The sequence below is a fragment of the Chrysochloris asiatica genome, unplaced genomic scaffold, assembly GCF_000296735.1.
Source record: "Chrysochloris asiatica unplaced genomic scaffold, ChrAsi1.0 scaffold00016, whole genome shotgun sequence".
NCBI classification, from domain to species: domain Eukaryota; kingdom Metazoa; phylum Chordata; class Mammalia; order Afrosoricida; family Chrysochloridae; genus Chrysochloris; species Chrysochloris asiatica.
This window is the reverse complement of record NW_006408534.1, coordinates 883,754-893,436: the sequence shown is the minus strand read 5'-3', so window position 1 is coordinate 893,436 and position 9,683 is coordinate 883,754. Positions and strand designations below refer to the sequence as shown.

The 9,683-nt window shown below is 39.0% G+C and overlaps 1 pseudogene; it reads right to left on the bottom strand.

Moving 5' to 3' along the window:
- LOC102827072 overlaps positions 1-7,683 on the bottom strand; it is a 10,958-nt pseudogene extending 3,275 nt beyond the window's left edge.
- Positions 7,684-9,683: the final 2,000 nt, after the last annotated feature.

Here is a 9,683-nt window from a genome sequence, read left to right as displayed (position 1 = left end):
ACAGAACATGGGAACACTGAATGTTTTAAAATTGGGAAAGGTGTGAGACAGGGTTGTATTCTTTCACCATACTTATTCAACCTGTATGCTGAGCAACTAATACGAGAAGCTGGGTTCTATGAGGCGTCAGGATTGGAGGAAGCCTCATTAACAACATGCGATATGTAGATGATACAACCTTGCTTGCTGAAAGTGAAGAGGATTTGAAACATTTACTTGTGAAGATCAAAGAACACAGCCTTCAATATGGATTACATCTCAATGTCAAGAAAACAAAAATCCTCACCACTGGACAAATAAACAACATTCTTATCAATGGAGAAAAGACTGAAGTTGTCAAGGACTTCATTCTTCTTGGATCAACTATCAACACTCACGGAAGCAGCAGTCTAGAGATCAGACGACGTACTGCATTGGGCAAACCTGCTGCACAGGAACTTTTTTAAAGTATTGAAGAGCAGAGATGTCAGCTTGAGGACTAAGGTGCGCCTGACCCAGACCATGGTGTTTTCAATACCCTCATATGGATGCGAAAGCTGGACAGTGAATAAGGAAGATCATAGAAGAATTGATGCCTCTGAGTTGTGGTGTCAGAGGAGAATACTGAAAGTGCCATGGACTGCCAAAAGAACCAATGGATCTGTTTTGGAAGAAGTGCAGCCAGAGCGCTCCTTGGAGGCCAAGATGGCTAAGCTTCGTCTTTCATACTTTGGACATATTGTCTGGAGGAAACAGTTGCTGGAGAAGGATGTCATGCTGGGTAAGGTCAGAGAAAAAGAGGAAGACCCCTAACAAGATGGATTTCCCAGGTGGCATCATTGATGGACTCAAGTGTGGCAGTGGTAGTGAGGTTGGCCCAGGATCGGACATTGTTTTGTTCTGCTATACATGGGGTCGCTATGAGTTGGTTCCGACTCAATGGCACCCGACAACAACATGGGTTATACATTGGTCTGCTAACAGCAAGATTAGCAGTTCAAACCCACCAGCTGCTCCTCTGGAGAAACATTAGTCTGACTGCTCCCATAAAGATTTTACAGTTTCAGAAACACTATACAAGATTACTATGAGTCAGAATCGACTAGATGGCAGTGGGTAAGAAGGAATATGGAAGAGGTGATGTGTTTCACTATGGGGGCGGGTAATACTGTTCCTCAAATTCTTGACAGAAAATTGTTGGGGTGGGTAAGTTGACCAATTCTTCTAAACATTTCTTTTCTGGAAGTTGGGATCACAAACATCTCTCTTTCTCTGGCATTGCTATACCTCCTTTGTTGCTGTTAAGTGTCGTCGAGTATAAAGCAGTTATGAACTACACTGTTTTTTTCAGTAATCTATCCATTGGAAGGTTTGCTTTTTGTTCTCACATGACTTTATCATTATTATATATATATATTTTTTTTTCTTTTTCTTTTTTTTTATAGCTCTTCATATTTATGACACCTCCTCTCCCTTATGAACGAGTGTCAAGGGTAAACTATTCCATGAGAAGGTAATACTGATGGTTTTGTTGGAGCGGAGAATAGGAAAACTCTATTTCACTTAAGTACTATATGTTGTTGTTGTTAAGTGCCATCGAGTCAGTTCTGACTCATAGCAACCCTGTATAGAGTTTCCGAGGAGCGGCTGGTGACCTTGAGCTTCCGACCTTGAGGCTCAAACCACCCTTGCAGTCCATCACACTAACCTGCAGCATCACACCAAAAGTACAATACCCAGAACATGTAGGTATTTGGCTAATTATACAGAAGATAATTCTTCCTATTTCCTGAATACTTTATGTGCAGAGATAGGTGATCTAGCAGTAGCAAGATAGTTCTACTGATAGATAAATCCTACAGTAAACCTCCATGGCCACAAGACTTATAGAAGTACCTGGCTTTTCTTTTGAATTAGACATCAGAAAAGCAGGCTACTTTCTAAAGTCCATTAGCTTGCAATGCAAATATTATAACCTATATGAAAGACAAGTTTTGAGAGGTATTGTTTTGTTCTCATAAGCTCAGTCCTCCTCATTAGAAATTTAGATTAGCAATGCTCTCATATTGGAATCAGGGAGAACAACTACCTCTGATAAATTTTGATATAGGTTTAGGAAAGCAAAATACTTCTGTCAGGTTTTATTTGACTAAAAGAAACACAGCCCAATATCTGCTGTGCCAGGTCAAATGCCTAAAGGATGAAAAGTAGACAATAAAGAGGCTGTAAACTTGCAAGGGCGTGTTGATGAGAGATACTGATGTGGTTGGATGGAATACAGATAAGAGTAAAATTGCTAGACTTATTGGACAACAGGCAGAGGAGGGGGCTTTTTGCATTATTTTACATTTCCATTTCTTTTTTCATCTTATCAATGCAAATTTTTTCACCTTAGTCCCCCCAACCCACCATCTTTTTCTCATTATTAAGTTTTCACTTGTTTTTTTTGTTGTTGTTTTCTTGAAACACTGGCTATATTCAGAATCTGCAGAAAAATGAAGATGATTTCACAACTGCCTTTCTCTGCAGGATCTGATCTCCAACTTTGAACCCCTTTAAGGTGTCCTTCATTGTTTAGCATAATAGTTGGAAGAAAGAAGAGACATTTTCTCATACCTGGCATTCATTACTTCTGCTTTAGAGATAAATACTGCAAAATGAACTTTAATTTCAACATGCCAACAGCTTGCACAGAACTGTGAGATATCTTAATACCAATCTATATATTGTCAGCAAGCTTTCATACCTATTATCCATTCTATCACATGTGTAAATGTGCTATATCTATTATTGCAACCTTTAGAATGACTTTTCTTTCAGGAGAACATGCTCAAGGGTTCAATAAGTGACTGACTGCTCCTAGTCTTTCTATTCATCTCTGATAACCTAACATTATCATTGCCAGAGGGCTTTTTGGCAAACACAACTGTATTATCCTGGTTAAATATGTCACTGTGAGCATGTGGCATGAAAGAACAAGGAATGGCATGCTTCATCAACAACAGCAGTTGAATTCTCCTTGATGATGCAGATAATAGCACAAGCTTTAGTCTGGTGACAATAGGTAGGCATAGAAACAGTGTGCTGCCTTAGCAAAATGACAGGAAAATGAGAGTTTTGATGTATTCTGATGGGAAAGCTGCAATATACTCCATGAATTGTACACACTTAATCCCTTCTTTATACATTCCCAAGGCTATAATTCTTTTTTTCACTCTTTAGGTGATGGACAGTTAAAAAAAGAACCATGCAAGCAAAAATATGAATTTACAAACTATTTCAAAGGAGTTGAGAATAAAGGTGAAAAGTATATATTTTAATATAGGGGTGCTTTTTTTCATGATGCTATATTATTCTGCAGAAAATATTTTGTCAAACTATAAAATACTTTTTAAATTCTCATTTAGAAATTCATGCAATCAAATAGTGACTACGTTTCCCCAGCAATGAAACCCTTAGAGAATTCTGATGTACTAGGAAAGGACCCACCCATCTTTGCACCTGTGATCACAGTTAAAGGCAAGAATTTCTATATCCTTACTGAAGGCTTTGGAATAATAAGGAAACATATGGGAAGGAATGAAGGGCTAGATGGAGGACTCTCTGAGGAAACTGGAGTGGCACTGGATTGCCAACCTCAGTCAATGGTTTAAACCCACCAGGTGTCCCTTGGGAACCATACACAGGGTTGAGTCAAGGGCACTTTACAAACAAAAAACAATGGGGAAACTGGAGAGAAGCAAGTTGGCAAAACCTGTGGCTCATCAGAAAATCCATAAGTCAGACTATAGTGATCACCTGGTTTGAGATGAAGGCAATTTAACATCTAACCTTCTCTGCAGAATATTATCTCCAACTTTGAACCTCTTTGAGGTGTCCTTCATTGTTTAACACTACAGCTAAATAAAAGAAGAGATGTTTTACACTCTTCAAGGAATGGACAACTACAAAACAAGCCATACAAGCAAAAATAGGGATTTAAATTTTTTTTTTTTTTTTTCTATATGAGATCTCATGATGAAGGTACCCTACAGAGATGACTGCAATATTTCCAGTGTGATGAGTAATAAAGCACAGGGAAGTATCTCCAATCATGAAAATGGTACAAGACCAGGCAATGTTTCATTCTATTATATATAAGATCCCCATGAATTAAAGCTGACTCTAAAGTTTTTGCTTTCTGTAAGAACTCATTTCCTATATGGGTATATCAGGGGAAGCTATCCCTATTTTTCAATACTTTGTTTTGGCTTTATGAATTCTATAAGGTTACTGAGGAGGCCAATAGTTAAACAAAATGATTGTTAACTGAAAGATTTATGGTCCAAACCCACCAGAGGTTATGTGAGAGAAAGATATGATGATCTCCTTCCATAAAGATTAACAGCTAAGACAACCTTAAGGGGCAGCACTATGAGTGAGAATCAACTTTGTTGGTGGTGGTGGTGACACTGAGTTGTTACTGACTCATAGCGACCCTATGCACAACAGAACGAAACACTACCTGGTCCTGGGCCAACCTCACAATTGTTGCCATGCTTGAGCCCACTGATGCTGCCACTTTGCAGTCCATCTCGTTGGAGGTCTTCCTCTTTTCTCTGACCCTCCACCCTACCAAACATAATATCCTTCTCTAGTGACTGGTCCCTCCTGACAATATGTTGAAGTGGGAGAGAAAATTTGGCCATCCTGGCCTCCAAAGAGCACTCTGGCTGCACTTCTTCCAAAATGGATCTATTGGTACTTTTGGCAGCCCATGGCACTTTCAATATTCTCCTCCAACACCATAACTCAAATGCATCAATTCTTCTACGATCTTCCTTATTCATCTTCCAACTTTGCCATGCGTATGAGGATTTTGAAAATACCATGGCTTGGGTCAGGTGTACCTGAGTCCTCAAACTGATATCTTTGCTCTTCAACAATTTAAAAAAGGTCTTGTGCAGCAGATTTGCCTAATGCAATGCATCGTTTGATTTCTTGGCTGCTGCTTCCATAAGTGTTGATAGTTATGCAAGAAAAATGAAATCTTTGACAACTTCGATCTTTTCTCCATTGGTTTATTGGTCCAGTGGTGAGGATGTTTGTTTTCTTTAGATTGAGAAGCAATCCATACTGAAGGCTGTTGCCTTTGATATTCCTCAGTAAGTATCTGAAGTCCTCTTCACTTTCAGCAACCAAGGGTGTATCATCTGCATGTCGCAGGTTGTTAATGAGTCTTCCTCCAATCCTGATACCATGTTTTTCTTCATATAAACCAGCTTCTCGGATTATTTGCTCAGCATACAGGTTGAATAAGATTCAACTTTAGCACTCAACAACTGCTTAGACTTGTATTTAAAACTTTATGTCTAAAGAGCAGGCTGAAGGCAGGGTGAGCAAAAGTAGACTCCATGTTTGCACTTTTTCTTCATTTTGGGAAAAATCATGTTACCCACTCTCATGTACAGTTTTGGAGGTATAATTGGACATTTCATTTTAAATAACAGTGGAACCCAAATATGCCAAAGCAGATTATCCTGTTTTACATGGGGACACCATGTAATAGGGTCCTAAATAGCCTTCTACTGTATTTGCCCATTTGCAAAATAATACTGTTAATAAACAGTTTTAACATAAAATGCATCTATTTCTTTTTCTGGTTCTTTTTTTAAATTATGAGAACATTTTATCTAATATTAAGAACTAAAAACATCTTTAAAATTGGTGGGCAGTAGGCAGGGAACAAAGGACTAAAGTGTACCTGAGCCCCAGGCATGGTATCTTCAGCTACCTCATATGCATTCAAAAACTGAACAAGGAATAAGGAAGACCAAAGAAGACTCTGTGCCTTTGAATTACTGTATTTTTTCTCATAGGAGGGACCCACATGCATACAACATGTCTAGTGTACATAGGAAAACAACGTACAAGGAGTTTGCATAGTTGTTGTTTTAAAATAAACTGTACAACATATGTGTTCTTTTCATAACATGCAGTATGGTGTTGCAAAGAATACTGAATATACCAGAGGCTAAAGAAAGAACAAATCTGTCTTGTAAGAAGTTCAGCCAGAATGCTCTTTAGAAGCAAAGATGGTGAAATATCCTCTCATACTTTGTACATGTTATCAAAGGATGGACCAGTAACTGGAGAAGGCTATCAAGCATAGTAATATAGAGGTTATAACAAAAGCAGAAGAGTCTCAACAATATGTAATGACATAGTAGCTGCAACAATGGTCTCAAGCAGCAGTAATTGTAAAGATGGCATAGATGGCATAGAACCAGGAAGTGTTTGGTTCTGTCATACAATGGGTTAATAGAAGTGGAGTCAACTTGACCACACCTCAGTGACAACAACAACAAGAGTTTTATAAGCAAGTGTTTTATACAAACTAAGTGGAAAAGAACAAATAATATTTTTTTCTTTATCATTGTTGAAAGGTGTTGTTTATGGAACTGAAACATGTTCAATTTATGCATTTAAAAATGCAGAGAATCCACAGACTAGTAAAAAGAAGAGTTTGGTAATGACACACTGAACAAAGGACTAATCTCTAGTTTTAGAAAACTTCAACACTTCCGCAAGAAAAAAAAAATTATCTAATTAAAAAATAGACAAAAAACATAAACAGATATTTCACCAAAAAGAGATTTAGGCAGCCAGCAAACACATGAAGAAATGTTTGTAATTATTAGCTATTTAAGAGATGCAAATCAATAAGATATCATCTCTCCCCAACATTAATGGTGGTGGTGGTTATGTGCCGTGGAGTTGGTTCCAACTCATAGCAACTCTATACAGGGTTTCTGAGGCTGTAAATCTTCATTGGAGCAGAAAGCCTCATCTTTCTCCTGCAGAACAGCTGGTAGTTTTGAAGTGCTGATCCTGAGGTTAGCAGGCCGATTTGTAACCACTATGCCAACATATTAATAGCAAGGTTTTAAATAAAACCAAACAAACCAGAAAACAACAAATGCTGGCAAGGGTATATGCAGTGCAGTTAATTTCTTAAAAGGGCCCTTTGAGCCATATTCCTCCATTTTGTGACATATTATAAATCTTAGCCTCTGTGATTATGGTTAAGGAGCTCTGGTAGTGTAGTGGTTATGAGTCAGATTGCTAATCTCAAGGTCAGCAGTTTGAAACCACCAGCTGTTCTATGGGAGAAAGTTGAGGCTTTCTGCTTCTGTAAAGATTTACAGCCTCAGAAATCCTATGCAGAGTGGACTATGAGTTGGAACCAACTCCTCCGCACACCACCATCACCTCGCCTTTCGTAATGTTCTCATTTTGGATTGAGTTGTCTGTTATGTTAACGAGGCAGGATTAAGGTAGGATGCATCTTGAGTCCTTCCCTTACTAGAGGGTATGATTCACATTAGCACCCTTGGTTTCCTTGGAGTTGTGGTCTATGTTCAACATATAGGAATACTTTGGCAATGTTCGTGCTCTTGCTCTGGATCTTACATCTGGCTCATCTCTATCTTACTTCCAGTACTTGGGACTTGCAGTCTATTACCTGACCTGCTTCATCAGCATCTGCAGCCTTGTGAATCATCAGCCTTTTGGTTCACCTGCCAATTTGTATTCCTCAGTTTCTACAATGCTGTTGGTAAGGAGACTCCTCCAGACTGATGTCTGAACTACAGATCTGGGACTTGCAAGCATTAGCAACTGTGGAAGCTGTTTCCTTGGCAGTTTCTGAATTCTGTGAGGCATTGCCGCAAACAGTAGAAGCTTGGAATGTGAGGGAGAATGTTGAATGAAGAAATGAGGGTTGAAAATCAGGGATTATGGAGTGGTATGTTGTTGTGAAGTGCCATCGAGTCGGTTCTGAACCATAGCAACCCTGTATAGGGTTTCCAAAGAGCAGCTGGTGAGCTTGAACAGCCGACCTTGCAGTTCATGTGGCTTTGCAGTCTGCTGCATTAACCCACTGTGCCACACCAGGACTCCATGGAGTGGCATGGCATCTTGGAAAAATCTGATACTTGGCACTTCACGGGGACTAGCCTCCTGCTGATTCTTCTAAAACAAATGATTCTTGTGGTGTGGAAAGACCGGAATCCATATACTTTACTGGTGGGCCTCTAAAATGGTGTAATCACTGTGGAAAATGTTATGGCACTTCCTAAAAAAGTTGGTAATAGAAATACCAAATGATCCAACAATCTCACTACTAGGTATATATTCTAGAGAAATAAGACACATGACACAAACAGATACATGCACATGCATATTCATCACAGCATTATTCAAAACAGCAAAACAAGATGGAAACCACCTAAATTCCTGTCAATAGAAGAATGGACACATACACACAGTAAAATACTATGCAACATTAAATAATGATTAATCTGTGAAATACCTCATAAAATGCATGAACCTGGAGGACATGCTGAGTGAAATATGCCAGTCACTAAAGGAAAAATATTGTCAGAGACCACTATTGTAAAAAGTGAAGAAAATGTTTTCACACAAAAGAAACATTCTTTGGTTGTTATTAGAGCCTGAAGAGAATCCCAGTGTGGTGCTGCAGAATAATGTACTGGACTGCAAGGTCGATTTGAACCATAAGGTCCCCAGTTCAAAATCACCAGTCGCTACTTGGAAACCCTACATAGGGTTGCTATGAGTCAGAACTGACTTAAAGGTACTTAACACAACAGCAACAGTGGTCAACAATGAAGGGATAGTAAGTTACTAACTACTATGTGAACACATATTAACTTGGGTGAAGGGTAAATATATATATGAGGGGGATTCGAAAATTCATGGAAAATGTAATTAAAAGATAATGGAATTTTTCCATGACATTTTTGAAGCCCCCTCATACAAATGATGAAGACAAATGTAGACACTGGGAGGTGTACAAGAGTTAAATATAAGAGAGTTAGATACTACTATATATACAATCCTGTAATAACAATGATCTACTAATGAATATAACAATTGAGCAGGTGTGGGAAAAAGAATGGAATTACCCCACAAGTATATATAGGTTTGACAAAGGATCTTTATACATATGTATTTACCTATTACTGATGGGGCACTATAGCTATAAGCACTGGACTTCTAACAACAAGGTCAGCAATTCAAGTCCATTAACTGCTTCCCAGGAAACCCTGTAGAGGGTCTTGATGAGTCAGAATCAACTCGTTGGCACTTAACAAAAACAGCATGCTGCAAATATATCCATGTATACAGTAGCGCATGAAGTCCTGGTGTGGCGCTGTGGGTTAATGCACCAGACTGCAAAGCTGCTTGAGCTGCAAAGTCGACAATTCAAGCTTACCAGCTGGTCTTGGAAACCCTATACAGGGTCACTATGAGTCGGGACCTACTCAACGGCACATAACAACAACAAAACACAGAGGATCGTGGACTCAAGGTGTGGTGCTGTAGTATCAGCACTGGACGGTGAACCACAAGGTCGGCAGTTCAAACCCACCAGCAGCTCCTTGAAAAGCCTATATAGAGTCACTATGAATTGGAACAGCCTGAACAACACTTAAGAACAACAATATGTTGGGGCATCAAAATGATTCTAACTCATAACGATCCTACATAGGGTTTCTGAGACTGTAAATCTTTAAAGGAGCTGACAGGCTCATCTTCTGAGAAGCAGCTGGTGGGTTTGAACCACTGACCTTTTGGTTAGCATTCCAAAGCCTAACCCATGGCAGTACCATCAGTGTTGTTAACAACAGAACCCTGTA